The sequence below is a fragment of the Ammodytes marinus genome (genome assembly GCF_949987685.1).
Source record: "Ammodytes marinus genome assembly, chromosome: 3".
In the NCBI taxonomy this organism is placed as follows: domain Eukaryota; kingdom Metazoa; phylum Chordata; class Actinopteri; order Uranoscopiformes; family Ammodytidae; genus Ammodytes; species Ammodytes marinus.
The window spans coordinates 20603084-20630575 of record NC_137232.1 but is presented as its reverse complement, the minus strand read 5'-3'; the positions used below and the strand labels follow the sequence as shown (position 1 = coordinate 20630575).

Genomic DNA, 27492 nt, shown 5'->3' with positions numbered 1-27492 from the left:
TATTAATAATCTATTTTTACCGTTTATTTTTCGCTATCCTACCACGAGCGGGGCTCCTATTAACTTAACGATCGCTCTCTATTCATCTGTAAATGTTATTTTTTATTTATTTTTGGTGAGAGCTGATTGAGAGCAGTAGAAGTACCGGTAGGGGGCGATAATTAAATGGCAATATCAAAAACTCCCCACAGGCTCCATGAAGAAGAAACCTGCAGTCAACAGCAACAAAAACATTCCGGACTCCACCCATCCGGCCCTCTTCCTGTCCTCCTGTCCTAGACTCTCAGGTATGATTGATTAACGTGATAAAACGTGTGCTGTAGCTTCGTTTTTAGGATATCTGTCATTTTCGGTAAATGTTATTTACGTTGACGGTATCTGACGGTACGCAACCGAAAGTAACTATCAAAAGAATGTAACACTAACAAGTAGGCTATGCTATTTTAGCTTTAAAGCTAGCTGAAAGGCAAGGTAGCCTATTGAATTGATAATCAACCTATATCTGTAATTCAGAAAATATAAGTTAACCACTTACTTTGTCAGTCTGAACAAAATCTATCTTGCTCAGATTACTCCTTATTGAAAAATATTAAGCAAGTTAACACTGTGGATTGTTTGATAGTTAACTAGATTGTAGGCCAGTAGTTTAGCACACAGGTTATGGAGTAATGTAATGTTCTTCTTTCAGACAGACAGACAGAGATGCAGACAGTTCAGTAGATTCTGGCATCAAGGGTTCATGTCTATTACTTGGTCATCATGGAGCTTACAGCAGTCTGCAGCCCAAGGTGAGTGGCATAGCAGTGAGCTACTTCCTTACAGCTGCTTATTACCCTCCAGAGTGATTCCAGACATGTATTGTTAACACATGTTGTTGCTATAGTCTTGCTTGAGTTCAACATTCTTGTCCGTCATTTTGTTTGTCTATGTTTTTTAGGTGGAGAAATTGCAAGCCCTGGGATTGAGACCGTTTTTTTCCTGGCTAAATCTGAAAGAAATTCCAAAGGCTGGGTGTATGTTCTCTGTTGTCATTTTTCAGAGACATCATCAGCATTTCCTGAAAGAATGGAGGGCATATGTGTTATTAACGGTAACCTCTATTCATATTCATAAAAGGAATGTTAATAGTTGATGCCATGTCTCCATGTGTTTTTTTATTACACTAGCATTCATATGAATTTACTTATTTTTAAGTATGAGAAGCCCTCAGCACTATATTTGTTTCACTGTTAATGTTGAATAGAAAGTTTTAGAACATCAATGTACAATAATGCAAAATATTCTTAAGTTGTTATCTGCTGAAGTCAAGAAAGGGATTTTTTTTAACAAGAAAATCTTATATTGAGTATTGATTGCTTCCTATTTGGGTTAATGCTCTTTCAGCGTAAATATTAAACTTAATGTTGTTTATAACACTCAAAATGTTGTTCTTTTCCAATGGATGTTAAACTCCACATACTTTGCAGAACATGTACAGGAACCATCAGCCCCACATGTCCAGGTAGCCCTGCTGTTGCCTAATCAACCAGTACCTCAATTGGACAGCCAGCAGACCTGACCTACCGACCAAAAAGATCAGCCCTCTGACCTCCTGGCGGAATGATCCAATTCTCTAAAAGCACTTCCAGAATTCATCTGTCTTTCTTGAAGCAGGTATGCAAAAGTGATCTTTTATCTAGACTTCTGTAACTAAGTTTAACCCCCAATGAAATGTGCTTGATAAGTTGATCAAATGTAAACTAATTCAAAGCATGTTCATTCCTGTATTCAATCCATTTGGATTTGCAAAAGTGGTTATGTACTTTAATTATTTTTAATTGTCAACATATTTTGTCAAATGAAAAAGAGATACCCACATTTTTTACAAAGTAGTACAGAAAAGTACAGTTTGACAAACAAATGTTGTCAATAGCTGTTAGGTGTTTCACATAGATATATAAGGGCGCACTCACACTAGGCAAGTTTGCCTGTTCCGTGCTCCAGTACGATTGTCCCCACTCCCTCGCTGGCCCGTGGTCACACTGCTCCCAAAGGCCGCAGCCCGGGCACGATTGCTCTATCATACATAAGTCATCACGTCGTAATACGATACATATGTCATCACCAAGCGTACTCGCTGCCAGAATTAGTAGAACAACAATCGAGAACAGCAGTAGTCGTGGATTGCCCCAAACACCTCCGAAATGTTGTGGGTCTTATCCAGCTGCGACCATGGCTGCGACTGAATACTGTCACCGGCCCAATTTTCTAGCAAACTCTCCACTTCGCGATCGCACCGGAACCCACTCGTGAACCTCTTGCCGCCATTGTTTACAATTATTGTGGGGAAGAAGGGTCGCGCATGGACTACGTCATCCAGCTCAGGTTGCGTATCCGTGCGTGTGCACGTGTCATCTCATTAGCATCTGTACTTTGGCCACGGCACACCTCTCCCATGTGTGCCGTGGCCAATGGGCTGTTCCGTGCTGCAATACGGATGGCGTGGTCACACTAGCCAAACGTTCTAGACTTTAGTATGCAAATGAGCTCGGGCAATAATTTCATATTTTGTTATTACAGAAATTACATACTTAGAAACAGGCTTACCCTGCCTTCCGAATTGCATACTCTTTCTTTTCTCTATTTTAAATTCCACATCTGAAGATAAAAAAAACTAGTTGGGATACAGTAGGCACACTATTCGGACATACTTTTACTTATTTTAAATAACATATTTATAACATTGCAACTTGATCTTGCCTCTTGCTTTTAAATCCGTCGCATCCCTGTTTGTTATCATATGGAGGCTTAAGGCTGTTACATACTCCGCGAGAAGAAAGAAGAAAGTTCTCGGTGACAGAGCTGCGAGAAGTTCTTTCTGGTCTGACATTACATACTTCACGAGAACTCAACTGCCGAACTCCTCACCGCGGCGCATTGTTACCATGGAAATTTGACTCAGTAGCGCCAGCTGATTTCACTTCGCTTTCCTCATTGACTTCAAACTGACCAATCACACAGTAGTTCTCGGACAAGCTGCGAGAAGAAAGTTCGGCCCGGGTGATGTGTCGAGAACAAGCTGCGAGAACAGCTAAACAAGAGCTGAGAGAAGAAAATGACGTCATTTTCTTCTCGCAGCTCTGTCACCGAGAACTTTGTTCTTTCTTCTCGCGGAGTATGTTACAGCCTTTAGTCGATGTGACTTCACTTCACGTGCGCACCGGATTATGGCTCAGAATCACCCAAATAGGATGCTGTTTTCAACACTAACAATCTTGGGTATTGCTTACTAACCTAAATCTGGCCACAAAAATTGGAACATCTTAAATATTTTTTCTACCATAGTAAATAGTATGGGTTTTGGAACGCAGGGTTAGTATCAGCTTTTGAGCTCAATTGATTATATTTTCTCTCAAAGTGAAATGTCATCTTGACTTTACCTTTTTATATAATTCAATAGAAAGTCTAGCAAGTCAATGCTCACAAACAGCAAAGTTTCACAAAATTACAGATTGAGTACTTCTGATCATGGTAAAGTTCAAATTGCCCAAATTGTACAGTTTGATATATAATGATAACAGAAAAGGGTGATTTTTGTGAAAAAGGACCAATATGACAACACGGCATGAGAAAGTTGCCGGGACCATATGCCACTTTTTTGACTTAAAACAGGTAAGGGAATGTTAAGGCGGCTTAAAACGTCATAGCTCCACTTAATTGGTTCTCACCAGATGTGAGAATGATCCATTGATTGGTTAATCAACAGTTTGGGTTAATGTTTGGAGAAGAACCAAAATTCAGTGGCATAAGCCACGTGAGAACGTCAGTGCTTCCTGCAGTCAGATCACATTATTACTACGAACCGCACCAGTTTGTTTGGAACTTAATGTTTCAGGGTTTCAGTTACCACAGCAAAGGTGGAAAAAAAACCTGAGTTTGTTTTAATCAAACAAAGCACGGCAGGTCTGAAAGGTACAGGTAAAATGCATTAAGATAACATCTTCATTTATATCTCCTTGTTTGTGTGTTGCAGTGGAAAAGAATGGCCGTTTGGAGTGGGTGGCAGATGGATGCTGAAGGCTCGAATTCATCTCAACGCCCCAGATTGGGATTGTTTTGATATTTATGTGTCCTTTCTGTATTTGTTGCTAGTATTTGAAAAGGAGAATTATCTAAGCCTTAACTTAATGTTATGCTTAGTTCATTCTTAACTAAGCATTAGTTAACAATGCCTAACCAAGCATAAACGTACCCACAATAACTAAATATTAACAGTTAGTTAATGCTTTATGAGGATGAACTAAATGTTAAATGTTATTATCATTAACTAAGCACTAATTAACAGTTAATCGATGTACCCTTATTGTAAAGTGTTACCGAAAAGGTCTGCTCTCATCTGTCTTTGCCAATGGCATTACAAAAATAAGGATGGTGTACAGGTTTTTAGCTACTGGAGCCTAAATGAAGAGCCATTTTACCATGTTCCTCCTCTGTGGAGGGCCGGCGTTAAGCCTCATATTTCTTTTTTTTTCTGTCCTTTTGTCACAGTGGAATTAAATACAATCATAATCTTGTGTATCTTTCCTGTAATTTGAAGTTTATTATATGGTACATCAGATTTTAGGCATGGTGTCTCTAGTTTGTCTGTAAGCTGCCGATACTTTGTTTTCATCTGAAAGGGGGAATGGAAGCTGTGATGACGAGGAGACGAGATGCCTCATGGATAGCACTTGTTATAATTGCATTAAGTCCTACTGTCTTTTCTTTTTGCATCAAAATTAAAGTTACAGCTTCACATGTTTGTTTAAAGATGTACTTTGTTTGAAAATATATTAAACACACATTTCCAAGTATTCTATTTCATTTTCTCAACATAAGAAACATGTATTTAGAGAGCAGTTAAGTCTCATAAAATCTCTTCCCTTGTGGTATTTTAGGGATTATACAAGAATTATTAAGCAAAATAATATATGGAATATGGTTGACTTGTAGAAGGTGTTTAAATCCAGTCTCTGTGGATTAAACATGTATAGTTATAGTACATATATAACTGATATACAAAAAGACAATTGCTGTATTTTATTTAAAATAAGCAGACTGTAGGCTTCTTCAATAGAGTCGTCAATAGCCCTTAGTAAATCAGTAAATCACATAACGTCATGCATAGGCCTTTTACTTTGTGCTTGTACTTTTAAGGCTCATATCTTGGTTAATTAAAAATGTATTGTGTTGCTGCACACAGACATACAGGTGATACTCATATTATTAGAATATCATGGAAAATTCATTGGAATTGAGACAAGAATTCATGCGAAAGGGGCCCAAACAAAGTACTTAGTACACATGTATGATTATACTTTATAGAGGGCCGACATTTCTGTATTTAAAATCTCTTTTTCATTGATTTCATGTAATATTAAAATTTTCAGAGATTCTGAATTTGGGGTTTTCATAAGCTGTAAGCCATAATAATAACAATGATAAACAAATAAAGATCCCACTTTGCATGTAATCAGTCATAATATTTTTTTTCACCTTTTTCACACAATGACTAAATGGCTTTAAGTGAATGGGAACATATTGATATGAAACAGAATGTAGTTTACAGGTTAATTTGGGTCTAAACTGGTCCAAATTGAAAAGCATGACTGTGGATAAGGTAACCATCAATATCTTGAACACATTTAATAACTAAATACCCCTTAAATCTTTTTTGACTGATGCTATACAGCTTGGCACAAACAGGGTGTCCACAAGTACATATATTCGAAAAAAAACATCAGCTGGAGAGGACGCTGGCGCTGTCTGTTCGCCGCTTTTCCAAGCAAATTTTGGGCCAATTTTGGCCAATTTTATTTTTAAAGTGATTTTCTTGTGGACCTTGATCTGTTCTTGGTTCCCTACATACTGCATCAGCAACGAGGAGCAAGCTTGTGGACACACCTTTGGTTGCTCCGGTTTTGTTGTGGAGGAGCCGTGTAGCTCACACTATTTGGCGTCCCTAGCAACGGCTAAAAACAAGTAGCCCCTGACATTTTCCTGATTGCTGCTGGCGTTTTTTTCCGGTGATCCTGGTGAGGAATATGGGAATATGCCCCGGTCAACCTGCAGGCTGTCTCTACTATCTCTACTGTCTCGTGGATTTTTCTGCACTGCCTCCCGGCTCTTCTCCAGCTGCTTCGGGTCCGTACCTAGCTGCTAACAGGCTACCATCACTATGGCTGGTTCGATGTTGAAGTACTCCGCCTCACAGCTGCTGAAGTACAACAACCGCTCCATCCCACCCTGTATTTCCACCATTAAGCAGCTAGGATTATTGCACAGACCCCGATATGTCCACAGAGGCTCAGGGAGAAACTTTGTTTGTGGTCAGCTTGCCGGCTTCGTCCCGTCCGCTGGGACGGCTGAGGGCAAAGGACACAGCGTCGCGAGATCCCCGCACTCCCGGCTGGATAGATTACATGGAGTGGATTATAACCTGCGCGGAGTGGATTTTAAGGCTCTGCGACCTGTACAGAGAATAACCCCACAGTCACTGGTCAAATTTGAACTTTTCAACACTCAATCCATTAATAATAAATCCAGCTTGATTGAAGAACATATAAGAGAAAAAGGACTTGACTTCATGTGCCTAACAGAAACCTGGCACCAGCCAGAGGTTTACTCTGCCCTAAATGAAGCCTGTCCCCCAGGCTACTGCTACTTGGAGGCAGCCCGCAGAACTGGTCGCGGTGGTGGCCTAGCTGTCATCCACAAACAGGACCTGGAGTTGTCCCTCATGCCGCTGCCTACAACTTCCTCCTGTGAGTGTCTCGCATTCACATGTAAGCCCCCCCATCCCATGACTGTTCTCCTCATATATAGGCCCCCAAAACCCAACTCTGCTTTCATCCCGGAAATGTCTGATCTCCTCACAACACTCTGTACTACCTCTGCCAATACCATCATCCTGGGTGATTTAAATATTCATGTTGACACTCCCTCATGCCAGCCCGCTGCTGATTTTCTTCAGCTGCTAGACTCCCTCAACCTACAACAACATGTTGTTGTCCCCACACACTCCAGAGGACACACACTTGACTTGGTCATCTCTAACTCCGCCCCCATCAGCAACCTACAGGTTTATGATCTCGGCGTCTCGGATCACAAAGCTGTGTCAATGGAGCTCCCTTTTCTTTCCCCCCACACCAAACCAAAGCGGCAGATCCACTTCAGGAATTTGAAAAATATCAACATGGACGCACTGGCCCTGGACCTTCAACATCTCTCCTCTGGCTCAACTGACTCCCTCTCTATTGCTGACTCAGTGGACTTATACAACCAGTCCCTGAGCAGTCTCCTGGATCTCCACGCCCCCTTAACATCGAGGTCAGTCTCCTTCTCGCGCTCCGCACCCTGGTACACCAGTGAGCTACGTACAATGAAGGCGGCTGGGCGTGTCCTTGAGCGGCGCCTCAAGGCCTCCGGTCTGACTGTCTACAAACAGGCATACAGGGAACACAGGAGGGCATATGCTGATGCCCTGAAGAATGCACGGTCCAGGTTCTATTCCACAATCATTAACAATAGCCCGGGTAACTCCAAACAACTCTTTTCAACAATAAATCACCTTCTTAAACCCCCTTCACCATCCCAATCTGAGGCCACTGAGGAGAGGTGCAACATGCACATCAACTTTTTTAAACAAAAAGTAAATAACATCCGCTCAATACTCTCCTCCACTGCTGTCCTGCCCCTTCCAACTGCTGACCCACCGATTGACTCTGTCCAGACCCTTTGCTCCTTCTCCAGCATCACACAGGAAGAGGTGGAGGACGTCATCAGGAAAATGAAGCCTTCCACCTGTGCACTAGACCCCTTCCCTACAGCTCTGCTGAAGGCCAACATCTCTGCCGTCTCTCCGCTCATCACCAAAATTATAAACCACTCCCTCCTCGCCGGCCATATCCCATCTGCGTTAAAAACTGCTGTCATCAGACCAACATTAAAAAAACCTACCCTTGATCCAGAAGTCCTCTCCAACTACAGGCCCATCTCAAATCTCCCATTTCTGTCAAAAGTTCTGGAAAAAACAGTTGCAGCACAACTTCAGGATCACCTCATACAACATCACCTGTTTGAAAAATTCCAGTCTGGTTTCCGCCATGGCCACAGTACAGAAACAGCCTTGGTAAGGGTCACAAATGACCTCCTGATGGCAGCAGACACCGGCTCCCCATCTCTCCTCATCCTCCTGGACTTAACAGCTGCTTTTGATACGGTTGACCACAATATTCTCCTCCACCGCTTGCAATACACCATTGGACTATCAGGAAACGTACAAAACTGGTTCACCTCGTACCTCACTGACAGAACTGAGCACGTCGCCCTGGGCAAAGCAAAATCTCACACCAACAACGTCACCTGCGGTGTCCCCCAGGGCTCGGTGTTGGGCCCCACCCTTTTCTCACTGTACATGCTCCCCCTGGGCAGTGTCATTAGCAGGCATGGGTTATCATACCACTGCTATGCCGATGACACACAGCTCTACATCAGGACAACCCCCACTTCTTCTGCCCCTCTGCCAACATCCACACTGACCACCTGCCTGGAGGAGATAGAGGCGTGGATGAAGCTCAACTTCCTACAACTAAACAGCTCCAAAACAGAAGCCATCCTTGTTGGCACGCCACATCAGCTCCGCTCCCCCACCATCACCAATATCACCTTCTCTGGCCAAAACATCCCCCTTTCCACATCTGTCACCAACCTTGGTGTTAAAATGGACCCTCAACTCAATTTTGACACCCACATCAAACACCTCTGTAAGACAGCATTCTACCACCTCAAGAACATCGCCAAACTCCGTCAAACACTCACCCTGGCAGATGCAGAAAAGCTCGTCCATGCCTTTGTTTCCTCAAGGTTGGACTACTGCAATGCACTCCTCATCGGGATCCCTGGCAAGAGCATCCAGAGGCTCCAGTACATTCAGAACAGTGCTGCCAGGATCCTGATGAGGGTGCGCAAGCACGACCACATCACCCCCATCCTGAAATCACTGCACTGGCTCCCTGTCTCACTCAGAATTGAGTACAAGGTCTCCCTCCTCACCCACCAGTGCCTTCACGGACATGCCCCCCTTTACCTTCAGGAACTCCTCACCCCCCCGACAACCTCACGTACACTCCGTTCAGGATCCACTCACACCCTCCAAACCCGACATACAAAGCTGTGCACCATGGGTGATCGGGCCTTTTCTGCTGCAGCCCCTAGACTATGGAACGCTCTCCCTGACCAACTGAGGGCCCCACAGACTACAGCTCTTTTTAAACGGAACCTCAAAACTCATCTCTTTAAAAGAGCATTTGGCTAAACTTTCTTTGAGGTTCCCCCCTTTTTAAGCACTTTGAGATTCTTGAATATAAAGTGCATTATAAATAAAATTTATTATTATTATTATTATTATATAGAAGGGGCTTCGCATGAAGAGTGATGAAAATTAAAACTTTGTCGTAGGAAGACAATGAATACGTCATTGGAAAGGTCTTAATCAGGAGATTACAAATATGTCACTGTGAACATTGTGGGCGTAACCTACCCCTAGGGGTTGCCCTTTGAACCTTGAAACTGAAGCACGTTTGAAGGCTTACAGGGAAACAACCAAAAGTGATAGAGACATGAGATTAACTATTTTGGAAAGTTATTGACCTCCTTTATCATGACCTTAGTAAAAAATACACTGGGAGCCATTAAGTAGGGTCAAAACATGAGTTCACCCTCTTAACAATATCAAAAATTAAATCTGACCAAATATATGTGCTTAACACTACCAAATACATATAATATACTTGCAAGTTCCCTGGTCAAACGTTCATATAATAGGGAAAACACACAAGAACTACAACCAATATGGCGCTGCAATCTACTGCGTATTGCATTTCCCTGTGTTTGTAGTTTTTTATTGTTCTTGCGGTTTAGGCTGAGGATTGTGACATTCTGTTTAGAAAACAACTTTCCGCCCATTTTTCAACTGAGAAAGTACTACTTAACACATTTGTTTACATTATGTGGCAACATATGTTGGTCACATATAAATATAGGCCTATACATTCATCAGTGCTATTTAGACGTTCTTCTAACTGCTGCTTGTAAAAAAAACTGTGGTGCGTTTAATGACAAAACGGATTAATCAACGTTCTTATGGTTTTGGTCTATATATGTGTAACTGTGATTTGTAATTTGATAACATATAATGTGGTTTCAGAAAATGAACGGTGCAGATCAGTGCAACTCAAATTTGGAAAAATGTTGGCAGTTGAAGCTGTAAGCTAGCAGCAGAGCTAAAGAGTAAATGATGACCATTCAAGTTTATATCTAATGCTATTATATTACAAATGAGTTCAGATTGAAGAGTCAATGTTATCCAAAACTATGTATTAATGTCCAACACAAAAGAGCAAGCTTTAATATAATATTTTAATATAAATGAGACAGCTGTGGGATTCCATAGAATTATCATGAATAAAATGGTTTAATTAGTATCAATAACATTATAGTTTTTTTTTACTTTAAGTATGATTCCGGAGATTAGATAGACCTTCATAGATTTAACAGTTAGTCTGCACTAAGCAAAGGTTAAATCGATTTTGCATTCAATATGATTCTCAGACAGATATAATGTCCATTTTTAATAATTATTCCCATCATCAACCATTCATGTGTCTAGCAGGATAATAACAATTATAATATATTTCATTTATATAGGTCATTTACAAGGGATCCACGGACGCATTTCAAAAACAGTCAAAACAACAAACAAATGAGGCAAATAAGGAAAGATGAGATGAGATTTAACTTTATTGTCATCACACATTTGAATCAGAATCAGAGAATCAGAATCTCTTTATTGTCATTGCACAAAGTGCAACAAAATTTTATAGAGAATTGGCATCTCACCAGAAGTGCAATAAGCAGAACGTGCAGGAATCTGCTAAGTACAGTACATGTAATTACAAGATGTACAGATGACAAAAATGTGAATTATTGGGTATATATGGATGGCTGGATTAATGGGATACTATACATATAAATAAATGCTATACATATAAGTATATTTTTAGGATTATAATATACAGATTAAGGTGAAGTGATCATGATATACTAGATTACAGATATATAGAATATGGACAAATTGTACAGGTTGATAACTTTTTGCGGTGATATGAACCTACTATAATACACAAATACAGGTGGAAAAGAGATGTGTGTGTATGACCAGGAGGAGTAGTGGGGCGATGATGGGTGTGAGTGAGGTGATGTGCAGCTGTTTTTCAGTCAGCTGGTTCTGGTCCAGAGGCTTCTGAAGCATCTACCGAGGGCAGGAGGGCAAACAGTCTGTGGGCAGGGTGGGAGGAGTCTTTAAGGATGCTGTGAGCTAGCAGAAGACAGCGTTTCCTTTGGACGTCCTCAATGGCAGGAACTGAAAACCCTGTGATGCGCTTTAGCGCCTTACGGTCTGTGACCTTACCAGACTGTGACACTGCTGGTCAGGATGCTCTTGATCTCACAGTGGTAGAAGTTCATCAGTACAGCTGAAAACAGGTGGGGTCTCTTCAGTGTCCACAGGAAAAAGGTTGATGAGCCTTTTTCAGCAGACTGGAGGTGTTAGTGGACCAGGAGAGGTCCAAAATGATCTCGTGTACTATTGCTGGTGTTAAGGAGCCGGTTATTGTCAGCACACCTGCAGTCCCTCATCAGTTCCTAGGAGGAAATACAAAATGAAACAGGGAACAATTAGAACAGTCATTCTTGCCAGGTTAGAATCGGACCAAAGTAAGATCACTGACTTAAATTCCATCTCAAAATAGCATAAGAAGACCTCCATTGTGTGCTCACCATGTTCTTACCATAGTTCTTTCCTCCAGGCATTTCTACGATCAGCTTCCTGATGACATCAGCTAGCCTCTGAGATAGGTGCAGTGCTGTCTCATCTCCTTAAGGACCAAGAGCTTGTCTTCTTCAGCTGCTCTTTCAGCATAGAAGATTTTTCTTCTTAGTGAGGATGTTTGTGAATTCTGAAATCATACAAAGAGTTCTCATAATGGCCAACAGTAAATTGTAACCTGTACGCTGCAAGCAGAAGTCTTAACGGATTACATTTACTCATTATTGTAATTGAGTAGTTTTTTTAGTGTATTTACTTTTTGAGTAGTTTATACAATCTGCAATTTTACTTTGACCTTAGTATGTTTTGTTTGAAGTATAGTGGCAAACTGCCACTGTAGCGTTGCATACATGCCATTTTTATTTCCCCTTGTCTTTTTTGCACTACACAGCAGCTACTTTTACTTGAGTAGATTTTTAGACTGATAATTGAACTTGTACTTACAGTAAGTAAAATGTCATCATAGCTATTGTACTTTTACTTTATTAGAATGTTTTAGTACTCTTTACACCTCTCGCTGCAATACAAAATCAAGAACATATAAACTAATTTTCTGAATAAATGTAATCACTCAGATGTTTTTCTTTACCATTGCTGTACACTTCCCATGGCCATGTCCCACCACGGACAGTCGTCTTTCCACCATCATCTCCTCTATGCACTTCTTCTCTGGCACCTGCTGATTGTATCGCTTGACAGAGTTTTCTGTTCTTAGCCACCAGTTAGTCTCGCCGCAACTGTTCAAAAAAGACATAACACATGTTGTGTGAATGTATATGTACAGTATATACACTCACCGGCCCCTTTATTAGGTACACCTGTTCAGAGGCTTATAAAAACAAAAAGCTAATCAGCCAATCACATAGCAGCAATTTAATGCATTTAGGCATTTAGACGTGGTCAAGACAATGTACTGAAGTCAAACTGAGCATCAGAATGGGGAAGAAAGGAGGTTTAGGTGACTTTGAAGTTTGAACATGGCATGGTTGATGGTGCACGGCAGGATGGGGCCATGCTTTCATGTTGTTTATGCCAAACTCTGAACCTGCCATCTGAATGTCGCAACTTAAATCGAGACTCATCAGACCAGGCATGATTTTTCAATCTTCTATTGTCCAATATTGGTGATCCTGTGATAATTGTAGCCTAATTTTCCGGTTTTTAGCTGACAGGAGTGGCACCCGATGGGGTCTTCTGTTGCTGTAGCCCATCTGCTTCAAGGTTGGTCGTGTTTTGCGTTCAGAGATGGTATTCTGCATACCCTGCTTGTAACAAGTGGTTATTTGAGTTACTGTTGCCTTTCTATCATCTAGAACCAGTATGCCCATCCTCCACTGACCTCTGACTTCAACAAGGCATTTTACGTCCACACAAATGCCGCTCACTGCATATTTTTTTCTTTTTCAGACCATTCTCTGTAAACCCTAGAAATGGTTTGGAGTGAAAATCCCAGTAGATCAGCAGGCACCCTCAACATTGCCATGTTCAAAGTCCCTTAAAACCCCTTTCTTCCCCATTCTGTTGCTCAGTTTTAACTGCAATAAGTTGTCCCGTCCAGGTCTACATGCCTAAATGCATTGAGTTGCTGACATGTGATTGGCTGATTAGTTATATGTGTTAACAAGAAAATGAACTGCTGTACCTAATAAAGTGGCCGGTGAGTGTACATATTCATATATAGATTCTCACAAAATATTTCCATAACACACATTATATCCAGGTGTTTCACTTGTTAATGTGAGCACCATTTAAGACTAGTATTATTCTATCTGAAATAAATTATACAAATATCTTACATGATTAACAGCTACCTCTTCCTGGAGTCTGCATGCAAAATGTATCTAGATAAGACTAATCCAAAACACTTTACTTTTTTTTCTGATCTACTCAAAGAACAAGGATCTGCATTCTTGGCAATAATTCTGCCTTTTATATGGTTCCTCAGACCCTAATGAAAACAGAAAACAGAATGTTAGCCCATGTTCTACTGTCCCAGACACATGTTTGATAACTGAGCCAAAAGCCCGACATCTAGCACATCCTCCATGATGAACAACCCGCTCTACTCTGTGGAAACAAGGCATTATAGACTTAAACCCAGGATGCCAGAATCTACTGAACTGTCTGCATCTCTGTCTGTCTGTCTGTCTGTCTGTCTGAAAGAAGAACATTACATTACTCCATAACCTGTGTGCTAAACTACTGGCCTACAATCTAGTTAACTATCAAACAATCCACAGTGTTAACTTGCTTAATATTTTTCAATAAGGAGTAATCTGAGCAAGATAGATTTTGTTCAGACTGACAAAGTAAGTGGTTAACTTATATTTTCTGAATTACAGATATAGGTTGATTATCAATTCAATAAGCTACCTTGCCTTTCAGCTAGCTTTAAAGCTAAAATAGCATAGCCTACTTGTTAGTGTTACATTCTTTTGATAGTTACTTTCGGTTGCGTACCGTCAGATACCGTCAACGTAAATAACATTTACCGAAAATGACAGATATCCTAAAAACGAAGCTACAGCACACGTTTTATCACGTTAATCAATCATACCTGAGAGTCTAGGACAGGAGGACAGGAAGAGGGCCGGATGGGTGGAGTCCGGAATGTTTTTGTTGCTGTTGACTGCAGGTTTCTTCTTCATGGAGCCTGTGGGGAGTTTTTGATATTGCCATTTAATTATCGCCCCCTACCGGTACTTCTACTGCTCTCAATCAGCTCTCACCAAAAATAAATAAAAAATAACATTTACAGATGAATAGAGAGCGATCGTTAAGTTAATAGGAGCCCCGCTCGTGGTAGGATAGCGAAAAATAAACGGTAAAAATAGATTATTAATATTACAAAGGAACGTTATAAAAATAAATCATTATCAGAGATCATGAACATTTAAACCTGCAGTGTGTAGAATTTTGGGTTTTATTTCCTAGCAGATTTTGTAGAAAGTAATTATAATATCCATAAGTACATTTAATTTAGTGCATAATAGCTGAAAAAAAAGTTTTGAATTATTTATTTTTCCCTTAGAAAGGATCTCATATATGTCCATATTTCTGCATATTTTGGACCAAGGCCTAGTGCCGCCATCTTGAAAGTATCATAGTTGGAATGTCATTAGGTGCATTGTTTAAAATTTTGAATTGTTCTTGTCTTTGAAGGCCACTGTAGCTTCTGTTATTATTCGAAAGGGGTGGGGTTACCCAGGGAGCGTTGCATTCTAGAACTTTCTTGATGATGTCATATTACACACTGCACCTTTAACAGATTATAAAACGAAATGCAATCAGACAATAGGACCACCAACGATCACAAAAACACAATAAATACTCACAAGGTGCCATTATAAAATTAAATTAGGCAAATTGATCAAAAATAATAGTTTGTGAACTAATACAAACTAGGAAAAGAACAATGTAGCTGCTGTTCTCTGCTTCCAGGAGTACAGAAAAGAATAACGTGCATTTTAGCACGACACAATATACTAAAATACATTACCGGTAGATTGAAAGTCATGAAAAATATCCCTGTTGAAATGCGCTGGTGACGATGAGAGGAGAAGCGTTGTCCGCCATGATTCAAGCAGCATGCGAGCTGCTGATCTCAGCGTCCATAGCAACCATCATAGCAACCATGTTATTACATAGCGAAATATTCTTCGTCATAACTATCAAACCAAACATCCTACACTTTCACCGAGCAAAGATTATGAAAGTGGAATGCACATTTCTCGCTAAAAATGTTTACACAAACACTTTTAATGGCGTAACTATACTAAAAAAATCATATTTTCCACCCAGAATTAAAAAAAAATGTCGGCCATTTTCACAGAAAATCTTCATAAAAACTATCCAATAGGAAAGAAGCTCACAACGTCAAACATCACCGGGTATGGATTACATTGTAGTGAATTGAACCCACTCTGCGTCAGCAGACGCCGAAAAAGGTGATGTTTCACGTCAGTGACAGACGGGAATGTGACGTGGACCACAGTCGCACTGTGACGTTTCCGGTGTGAGAGTGTGTTGGTTAGGTAGCACATAGGGTTTTTTTTTGTGTTACCTACTACATAGGTTTTTTTTTGTGTTACCTACTACATAGGTTTTTTTTGTGCTACCTATGTGTTAGGTAGCACAAAAAAAACCCTAAGTGTTAGGTAGCACATAGGTTTTTTTTTATTGTGTTACCTACTACATAGGTTTTTTTTTGTGCTACCTATGTGTTAGGGCCCGTGTCCACCTAACTCCTTTTTCCAGCGTTAAACGCTGGCTGTGCGCTCGGGAGTGTGTCTACTGAGCGTTTTTTACAACCGGTTTTTTCGACCGCTTTTTTCAAGCGTTTTATGAGCTGGGAGAGAGAGTGCTGTGATCGGGGGAGAGAAAATGCTGATCGTCACCTGTCAGTCAGACCTATCAACACTGGTTTAACTGTTTAGGTTTGCTGTTTTCTATTTAAATCGTTACATTTTAATATGAGTAGTCTTATGAAACAGAGAATACTTTCCACCATCCTCTGTTTGGATGAGGAGTTATCACGGCTCCTGCAAACACACACGGAGCAAGTTGTAGGCTGATGTGTGCGCATGAAACGATCCGTAGGAGATAAAAAATACAGAGAATCAAGTGTTCGCCTAATCTGCTCCCACAAACAGGCTCTCCTCCCTCTGTTCTGGTCATTTTAAGTCACTATTTTCGTACAGTTTCGGGTAAACAGAGACGGAAAAAGCAGTTTCTCTTCCGTCTTCTTTGTTGCCAAGGCGACGAGTCCCGACGATCTACTATCTGATTGGCCCTTTGAAAAAAGCGGCGGTGACGTCCCCACCGCCTTTCTGAAAAGTTAAACTTTTTTCAACTTGCAAATCTCGAAGCGGCCGCACAAAAAGACAAAAAGCGCTCGAAAAAAACCGCTGGGCGCTGCGCCTTTTCTCAGAGCGGCCGCCTTTTCCCGAGGCGGCCGCTTCTCATTGGGAATCAATTGAAAAAAGGCGCTTGCGGTGGGAAAAAGGCGTTAGGTGGACACGGGCCCTTAGGTAGCACAAAAAAAAAACCCTATGTGTTAGGTAGCACATAGGTTTTTTTTTATTGTGTTACCTACTACATAGGTTTTTTTTTTGTGCTACCTATGTGTTAGGTAGCACAAAAAAAACAACCTATGTGCTACCTAACACATAGGTAGCACAAAAAAAAACCTATGTAGTAGGTAGCACGATAAAAAAAACCCTATGTGCTACCTAACACATAGGTTTTTTTTTGTGCTACCTAACACATAGGTTTTTTTTTTGTGCTACCTAACACATAGGTAGCACAAAAAAAAAACCTATGTAGTAGGTAACACAAAAAGAAAAAACCTATGTAGTAGGTAACGCAAAAAAAAAAAACCCTATGTGCTACCTAACACATAGGTAGCACAAAAAAAACCCCTATGTGCTACCTAACACATAGGTAGCACAAAAAAAAAACCCCTATGTGCTACCTAACACATAGGTAGCACAAAAAAAACCCTATGTGCTACCTAACACATAGGTAGCACAAAAAAAAACCCTATGTGCTACCTAACACATAGGTAGCACACAAAAAAAAAACCTATGTAGTAGGTAACACAATAAAAAAAAACCCTATGTGCTACCTAACACATAGGGTTTTTTTGTGCTACCTAACACATAGGTAGCACACAAAAAAAACCTATGTAGTAGGTAACACAAAAAAAAACCCTATGTGCTACCTAACACATAGGTAGCACAAAAAAAAAAACCTATGTGCTACCTAACACATAGGTAGCACACAAAAAAAAACCTATGTAGTAGGTAACACATATCTATGTAGTAGGTATGTAGTAGCTACTACAATTTTGTGTACCTTATTGTAAAGTGTTACCTGCAAAAGAGAAAAAAGGCAACAAAATCAAAACGACCCAGTGCATCCCAAACTAGACCAGTTACCAAGGCTACTGCACCCCAGTGCACTCCAACCCAGCTGGGGAAGAAGAAACAGAAGAGAAAGAGACAGGAGGAGGAGTCTTCATCAGATGAAGAGGATAGTTTGTGTTTGGTTTGTATGGAAACGTTCTCCAGCACCCATTCAGGGGAGGTAAGGGAGAAGTGTTGTATGTGCAACCAGTGGGCACAAAATCTCTGCTTAGCAGCCTCACTGTAACTCAGATAGTGAATGTGTGTATCCTAGTTGAGTAGGCTATTATTGTTAGACCTATTTGTTTTGTTCTTTATGTTGTTACATACCGTAGGTTCGTCTTAATATGGATTTCCTTTTTGTTAATTCCTTGCTCATTTTGTGTTAAGATGCATAAAGTTATGTAGGCCTATTTTTCAACTTGACAATGAAATTAAACTTTCAAATGTAGTTCTGCTTTTTTGCCTTCGTTTTAAGATTTTTCCCATAAAGATAACATTGTGACAAACAACCCCATAGTGTGTGACAACCGACCCCTTGATGGGGTTGGTTGTCACAATGTGTTAGAGTGTCTTTGATGGTAAATTTCTTCTTTATTACAATAAGTTAGAAAAAGGGAGGGGTTCACATTTCAAGCCAACACCTTAAGCTTCAATTTAATGTAGGAATAACTATTGAAAGATGTTTAGGTGATGAACAATTCTCACTAGAGTAAAAAGTGTGCCTACTTACCCCGGTCTCCCCTACAACAGAGTTCCCTGCCTAGAATCTAACTTGGGGACCATGTAGTCTTATTTACATTTTAACCAACTGAGGCACCAGGACACACTCATGTTATGACAACTACATTTCAATTAGGTCATCAATGCAATTTTTTTTAAATTCAGACTAATTTCAAAACCTTTAATTTTCCAAATGTACATACAAATTCTAGATGCATAATTCTGATTCAAAGCGTGAAATTCAAATTAATTTGGCAACTCCTCTTGCAAACTCATATTGGAGGGAATACCTATGTACACAGGTGTGTGCTCACAAGTTTGCAAGCACCTTCCGGCTCTAAATGTTGATGGTATGAAAGTGTGTGTGTCCTTGAGTGAGTACACACACTGCTTTGTGCACATCAAGAGCTGTCATCTTTTACTTGAAGGCCATACCTTTGAGCATGTTTCCATTACTAACTGATGGATGTATTTAAAAAAAAACGTTGCAGTGGAAAGGAAAAGTTGATAAAATTATCATGAGGGTAAGAATTTGTTTTTGTCTATTCGTTGGTGTGCGTTCTTTTTCAAGCCAAGCCAAAATTGCCCATCAGAAAGTAATCTCAGACCTAATAATTCACAGCATCTGTTACCACGGAAACGCTGACTGGAGTTGATAGTCATACAGTACATAAACACCCTTTACCTACAGCTCTCTTTCTCTCTCACACACAGGCATACACACATACACACACACACACACACACACACACACACACACACACACACACACACACACACACACACACACACACACACACATACACTTACTTATATTCAGTTTTACTGAGAGGGTTCAGATAAGGTGACGTCCTCGACCAGTGAACCAAACTGCATCACACAGTTCCCTCTTGGTTACAAGGACTTTGAGCCAAAGTAGTGAGTAACAGACAAGTCTCAAAAAAAATAAAAATAAAACGTTCACTGGCTACCCTCTTTAAAAATGAGCCACTTTACATAAGTAAGGAACAACTTGACTTTGAGTTTATCAAACATTGTGCAGAGCCGGGCTGTTTCGCATTTCCAAAAGCATTTTGCCTTGTCCTTGAGCTTGAATAACAGCTGTTAAAAGTAAAGCTGGTGAGAACAAGGAAGAACTCAACACAGCATTCAAGAGCCATGGACCAGCCACCCACAATATGTTCTTTGTTTTGTTTTTCAAAAAGAAAAGTAACAATGAAAATGACAGTAGCTATATTCTTGCAATTGCAAATGCACAAATGTCACTTTTGTATAACTCCTCCAACAGTAAGCAAAGCTGAAGTCAATGTGGATTGAATTGTTGATGAAATTGTATTGCTTTTACACCAAATGCATTTGATGACCACACCTTTCAAACTTCATGAACTATTTTCTCACTTGAGCCCAACCACCACCAACATTGTGCATTTTAACTCCATTTGGCATATGTCAACCCAGTCTCACAGTGAAATGTGTAATAGCTACGGACTTTGTTGTCCATAAGAAATAAATAGGGGTTAAGTCACATGCACATTTGTTAATCAAAAAAATAGATTGGCATCAAGAATACAGCTGAGCCTTTGAGTGGGGCAGGGGACAGATACAATGCACTTCAGCATGATTTCCACACAACACACAGTTTTTTGCCAAAGCTTTTAACATGGGACCGAAATTGAAAAGGTCAATTCGTACAAATACCTGGGTTTCATTATTGATGAAAAATTGTCTTTTAAACTTCATATTGAAAAACTGGTCTCCAAATTAAAAATTAAATTAGGTTTCTTTTTTAGAAATAAATCATGCTTCTCATGGCAGGCCAGGAAACGTCTGTTCACTGCGACCTTTTTACCGTTGTTAGATTACGGTGACCTGCTGTTCATAAACGCCCCTGACCAGTACCTCAAGAAATTGGATACCGTCTACCACTGTGCTCTGCGATTTTTAACTGGCTGTGGAAACCGTGTCCACCATTGTACCCTGTATGCCACTGCAAAATGTCCATCGCTATCTGTACGCATACTCTCACATTGGTTGTTTTTTGTTTACAAGTGTCTTATTGGGCTGGTCCCTTCATATCTATGTGTTTACATGTCCACAAACAAATGTAGCTATGGTTTGCGTTCTAGGGATGTGTTACATATGTTGGTACCCAGAGCTAGAACTGAGTTAGGGAAAAAGGCCTTTAAATATGCTGCGCCTTCTGCCTGGAACACTGTGCAAAAGCAGCTGAAGCTGCCGGAGCTGGTCACCTTGGGAGAATTCAAAGGAATCCTGAAGGACAGAGAATATAGTTCTCTTGGTCAATGCAATTGTTTGTAAAGCTATTTTCTGATAACGGCCGGGTTTATTCATTCATCTGTCACCAGTTTATTTATTTCATTTTTAACTGTACTAATTTCAATCTTCATATAGTCTTGTCCCTGATCTTGTATTGTACTTTACCTGACGTTGAATGTGGTGTATGAGAATTGTGGTTGATTGTTCTTATTGTATCATGGTGCTGTCTTCTTGGCCAGGTCATTCTTGAAAAAGAGATTTTAATCTCAATGAATTTTACCTGGTTAAATAAAGGATATTGATTGATTGATTGATTGATTGATTGATTGGAGTTGGAGGGTACACAGAGTAGATTCCCTGGCCTTTATGTTCAATTTGCTGGTATGTAATGATGCCAGGTCTTTTATCTCGTATTAATCACATACTGGTTATTTTTCTATGTTACCCGACACGTTAATTTTTTTTCCCCCAGTACATGCCCAAAGATTGCTTGTACTTCCGAAACATCATGCTGTTCAGAAGCCTCGGAGGAAATCGCTATAGTTGCATTCTCTGAATTTTTTTATTTCTACACTTTTAAAAATCTTCCAGTGTGCAACTGTTGTCATGCATGTTTCCTTTGTCCAATGCTTTGTTGTTTGGCTATACGATATTCTAACTCGAAAAATTAGAATATCGTGCAAAAGTTCATTTATTTCAGTAATTTGACTCAAAAGGTGAAACTAATATAGTAAATGGACCCATTACATGAAAGGTGAGATATTCAAAGCCTTTATTAGTTATAATTTAGATTATTATGGTTTACACAGTTTATGAAAACCCCAAATTTAAAATCTCAGAAAATTTGAATATTACATGAAATCAATAAAAAAAGAGATTTTTAATACAGAAATATCAGCCCTCTATAAAGTATCATGCATGTGTACTCAGTACTTGGTTTGGGTCCATTTTGCATGACTTCTTGCCTCAATTCCAATTCATTTTCCATGATATTCTAATTATATGAGTTTCACCTGTATGTTTTCTGCAGACAAGTCTGCCTGACGCATATTTGGGGATGAATTTCACAATTTTTTTACATGAATGTCTTGCTTGGAGGAATAGGAATAGCAATTCCCTCATCTGGTTCAAAATCAGAATCATTAGAATCAGAATTTATCTCAAGATACATCCTCCTCTATTTCACTGTCATGATCAATGATGACTTCCAGAGCCTCCTGGACTGTCATCCTTTTGCTTCTGCTTCTCATTTTGTAAAGGTCTGCCTGACAGAGTGTGATGTTGGTAGGACTCCCATGCAGCAAATATTTTATATGTTTTGCCCCTCCCCTGTTGAGTGTCCACTGAATGTGGGTGGAGTTTTCCCAAGGGAACATAAATGGTTCCCGTCAAAAGTCATAACACTTGCAACTGTGTGTGTGTGTGTTTGTGTGGGTGTGTGTGTGTGCGTGCGTGGGCATGTGTATGTGTGTGCGTGTGTGAGATTTGGGTGAAATATGTCTCACAGTTGTAAAGAAAGAAATAGTCTTACATTTCTGACACTATTTTACCTCCAGTTTTACTGCCGGGTCAAATTGACCCGAACAGTATCTATGTGATATAAACATGCAGGGGGTGGTTGCAAATGTGTGAGATGAAACATTTGCATATTATATGTTGATTACACTAATTAAGGCAAGCAGAAGAAGTTTCATACTGAAAAAATAATTTTAACTATTTTTCCTAGATCTTCAAACTGTGAAACGGGTCAATTTGACCCAGAACATAACAGGAGGGTTAATAAAATAAGACTAACTTACAATTTCTGAAATTGCATTTCTGTGAAGTTTACAATACATGCAATAAATAAATAACCTTATTTTTTGTTATTGCATCTCAATTCATGCTAAACAAAGTTACTATGTTTTAACAATGATGACAATAGTGACACTGATTGTAATGCCTGTTGTCAGAGATTGTTTGTGGCTATTATGAGTGAATATAGGTGTTACTGATCTAAATGTATGGGACTCTTTACATTGTCCTGTATATGTTGTTTGTGGAAGGACAAGAGAATGAAGATTTTGTAGTGCATCACTTAAAATGTAAGTGAATTAGGAAGCTAATGGATAGGATAGCTTTTGGGCTAATGTAAACAGGAGGAATAATTACAGAGTAAACACTGTGGTGTTGTTTTATCCTTTACAGTAAGTGGTAGTAGGTCACAAAAAGTTTTGGATTTGTCCACCAGATGGACCTATTGTACCTGTTGTTAAAAAGCTTCCCTGACTCATAACCCCTTGATAATGGCTAACTCTTATGGCTAAGACTTAAGGGTCCAAACAATAAATTAAACAGCCAGTATAAGCTGAACATAAGCAGAGCTAAACAACAATTGTATTGAAGTCCTGACTGCAGAGGATCCAATGCAGAGGCAGGTGTTCACTGCCAAAGTCATACAGGAACAGAAATCATCAAAACATCCCACTGTGACGAAATTGGAACAAATAAGCTCTCTGTTTTCTTCTTATTTTCCCCAACTCTTTCCTTGATCTCCAAAACCTCTATCCAAACAACCTGTGCAGCGCTATAATCAGCATAATGAATTCTAACAGCATCGTACTGGAGTCGATTGCTTGTAGAGGAAGAAACAATCTGGCTAAAAAAACAAAAACAAACAGCCTAATGAAGACTAATTTACCTGGATGGTGACATAGAGTAAAATCAGAAAAAAATATGTAGCTCCTCTGAGTACTAATGAAGAGAAACCAATGATCATGGATTTATTGATAATATAAATCATTTGACTTTCTTGCATTTAGAGTGAAGGACAGACAGGGCCGCTGCTAAGCTTTTGGGTGCCCTAAGCTGAAATTGTCAGTGATGCCCCCCCCCCACCTCCCCCCCCCCAAAAAAAACACCAAGAAGCTCGCGTCCGTAGGTCGCGAGCGAAAATTTTTTGCCCTTGCAAGATCTCTGCGACTGCTTTTTGGCACATTTGCCAGCATTTACTAACAGAAAGAACAGCTTAACTTGTGAAAAAACTGCCTTTGCAAAGGAATTGAGTGATAGGATCATAGACTGATTATGAGATAATGGGCCCCTGGGCTTACACTCTTAAAGGGCCCCCCACTTGTCCCTATCCAGTCAGGTACACTGAATTTTTTACATGGATACATACAATTAATGGCAAAAACATATTAAGGAAGTCAGTGTTTCCCACAGGATTTTGGGGTATTGTTGGAGGGACCCTGTACCTTGTTGGGGGGTCCGGGGGTATGCAGGTAGCACTCTTTACTCTGCAACTGTAAAACAGTAGATTGGTCTGCAGACCCATGTTCTATGATGGAGGGGCCCATTTCAACAGATAAATGGTGGATATGAACAATTTAGAATTCACACATATAAAGCTTATTTGTGTATGTGTGAGGGGGCCTTCAACCCCCTTAGACAGAGCTACTAATGCTGTTGTTTTTAACTTGCTTTTGTATTTCTCCCCTACTAGTTGAGGGGCCCATGATGATTTCTATCTTGTTACATTTTAATGAGTATTTATATTTAGGCTATTCCTTTTTGGACCCTGTTATTGACATCAGTGACTGAGCTCTTTGACTATGCAACATGAAAAGTTACTATCAGTATATCTGGCTAAGGGCCCCCCTGAGCCCTTGGGCCCCTGGGCCTGTGCCCGGTGTGCCTGTGCAGTAATCCACCCCTGGATAGGTTACACCAGGGGTTCTCAACCTTCTGCAAGCTGGGCCCCCCCAAAGCTGGGTCATTGCAGTTGGGCCCCCCCACCGACCCTGACAACCCCCCCCCCCCACACACACAAACCACCTTACACAGATAGATAGATAGATAGATAGATAGATAGATAGATAGATAGATAGATAGATAGATAGATAGATAGATAGATAGATAGATAGATAGATAGATAGATAGATAGATAGATAGATAGATAGATAGATAGATAGATAGATAGATGGATAGATAATCTATTATTGTTATTATCACAAGGGCTAGGCCAGTGGCGCACCTTTGAGTTGAACATTGGGTTTAGGGTTGGGGTCCGGAAATTTCTTATATTTTAACGTTAAATTCTGGTGCACTTTAAAAGCTAATTATGAGATTGTATCAATGAGACACTGAGGAAATGTTTTTTTTTTTTAAATCTCCTTAGAAGAGAAGAAAATAGTAGCCTAAATAGAACATACACAGAAGAAATTCTACAATAGGTATACCTGTTATGAAAAAGCTTCACAAAACAAAGTCTATGATCAATGGGAAACACTGCTGTCTGACAACCCAGTTCAGAGAATGTTTCAACTATCGAGTCTTGGATTTGGAAAGTGGCCAGATTTAGCTCAAAATGCTACCTGCGATTAATGTGCTGTGCAGCCTGAACGTGGAGTTGTGTGTGTCTCAGTGGCGATTCCAGGAAATTTTGACTGGGGGTGGCCAAGGTGGGCCACAGAGCTAGAGTGGGGTGGCCATCGCACCCCTGAATGAATAGCATGTGATATGCTGTACAACCAATTCAAAGATGATTTATAATCCCAAATGCCCAAATCATGTTAGTATCCATTGTAATGTTTGTCAGAAAACTAAACCCCTGAAGGGGGGTCTGGGGGCATCCCCCCCAGAAGATTTTTTTGTGTTTTTAACATGTAATCTAAGCATTCTGGTGCATTCTGGCGAAGATAATAAAGGAAAAAGTCAATATTTATTTCAGTTCAGATGAATAGTAAAATTAGCAAGACAACATAACTTGCTAGCAGCCAGATGCCTAACAACTGGACAGAGGGACGGATGACAACTAGCTTTTGACCAAATATCTTGCTAAAAAAATAAACCTTTATTTATGAAATTCTGCCCTAAGAACATGTTACACTTGCTAACTACAAACTTAAATTTTTTTATTCAGATTTCAAAAATCTGCTGGGACACGTGCCCATACACATGCATGGGTGGCACGCATGTCACAAGCACACTTATGCTGTTTTCAAGACCTTTGCTGACCAGAGACCAGTTTCTAGTGGCCACAGTCCTACCATTAATTCAGTACTTGAAAATTGCAAACTGATCTCATATCAGTGGATTGGAGTGTTTGTGTGATGAACTTGGCAACTACCTATCAAAAAAAGTTAAGAAATAAAAAAAATACATATCATCTCTAAACTAGGCTACATATCAGGAAATTTTTTTTTTTTCCATCCCCCTCGCGCCCCCCCCCCCCCCCCCCGGTAGAGTGTCCGCGCCCCCCGGGGGGGCGCGCCCCACCGGTTGAGAACCACTGGGTTACACAATTAAGAAAAAACAACGATGGGCCTGTTCATAACTAATTTATATATTTTTTGTAATGTAATGATTATCATGAACTTTAAAAAAAATAAAACTATTTTGGTGGGCCCCCGGACCATCTCTTTTTCCTTTTTAATAATAAAAAAAAAAAAAAAAAATATAAAAAAAAATGTTTTGGGATGCCCCCCCCAGGAATTTGGTGCCCTACGCAGTCTGCGTACTCTGCGTACAGGGAGCGGCGGCCCTGAGGACAGATATCATAAGAAAGGAGGTGATGCGACATGTGTGTGTGTGTGTACAGCATACTGAGTCTCGTTTCCCTTCCCTTCACTGTCCATGTGCATGTTTTGCATATTTCTACATTTAATGAGCAGCATGTAGATTTTCATTAAGGCCCTAGTATACAGTATAGTATGCCACTTCTTATTCCCTCTGGAATACATCTCACCACCGTGCTCTCGTGTATTCATCTGATGCAATAACCACAGAGAGGAAAGACAGAGAGTGGCAGCAGACACCGTTGTAGGAATACTGTCAAACATAATATGCCTGGCATCACTTTTAATGCAAACTCCTATGAACTCACTTAGCCAATAGCCATCAAATGTGGGTTGTTTCAGAAGAAAAAATAATCAGCTTGAAATGAGGCAGAAAAGGCAAAGTAGAGAGGAGTAAATTATGCAATATGATTGTTCATTAAATAAACATTTGAACATCTGGGGAAATTGAAGTTAAATTAATTATCCAAAACCAAACAGATCCTTTGCGATCGAGCCACAGTCTGAAGGTTTTTTCCCTGACCGACGCATCTGGTCACACACTGACTGACAAGCATGGCTGGGCAAACTTTTTAAAACCCTTTCAGGCAGTGAGACATGCTATCAAACTAGAGCGCTCTTCAAAACACTGTGGAAGTGTATAGCAACTCCCCAGAAAGTCAATTGGCAGCAGATTTTTGTCTTGAGGGAAGTGTGTTTTCAATCTTGCTCTTTTCAGTCCAGTGCTCATCTCAGGCAAAGATGAGCGGTTCGAAACATTTTGGCTGGCGTAAAGTATCTTTCTTTTGAACATCACAACAAATAACAAGACATGCCGCAAGGGCTTACAGCTTCTGGTGGATGTGCTTTCAGTAGAGAACATTAGAGGGCAGTGGCTTTACATAAAACACCAAAGTGACTTCCAGATCGAGCAGAACTAATGCATGGCAGAAGTGGACAGCTCTCAGAAGTTAGTGATAACAAGTCTCTGTGTGCAACATGCTGTTTTCTTCACCCTAATTTTACCTTGGCCTTAGTTAGCTGCATCATTGACACAACTCGCCACCACATTCTCCCTTTACTAAACATTGAGACGTTTTGAAAATACAGACAGTAGCACCCTTCTGGTGTAGTCAGGGTGAAT

General features: G+C 40.1%; 2 long non-coding RNA genes across 2 annotated transcripts; one reads left to right on the top strand and one right to left on the bottom strand.

The window, feature by feature from the left end:
- Positions 1–153: 153 nt before the first annotated feature.
- LOC307248547 lies at positions 154–4764 on the top strand. Its single transcript, XR_013844790.1, has 5 exons — positions 154–287; positions 689–788; positions 938–1090; positions 1467–1653; positions 4013–4764. It is a non-coding gene; the product is annotated as an uncharacterized lncRNA (long non-coding RNA).
- Positions 4765–10814: 6050 nt separating this feature from the next.
- Positions 10815–14522, bottom strand: LOC307248813. The gene is made up of 4 exons (XR_013844814.1): positions 14463–14522; positions 12495–12642; positions 11868–12035; positions 10815–11721 (listed from the first exon to the last, which is right to left on the bottom strand). It is a non-coding gene; the product is annotated as an uncharacterized lncRNA (long non-coding RNA).
- Positions 14523–27492: the final 12970 nt, after the last annotated feature.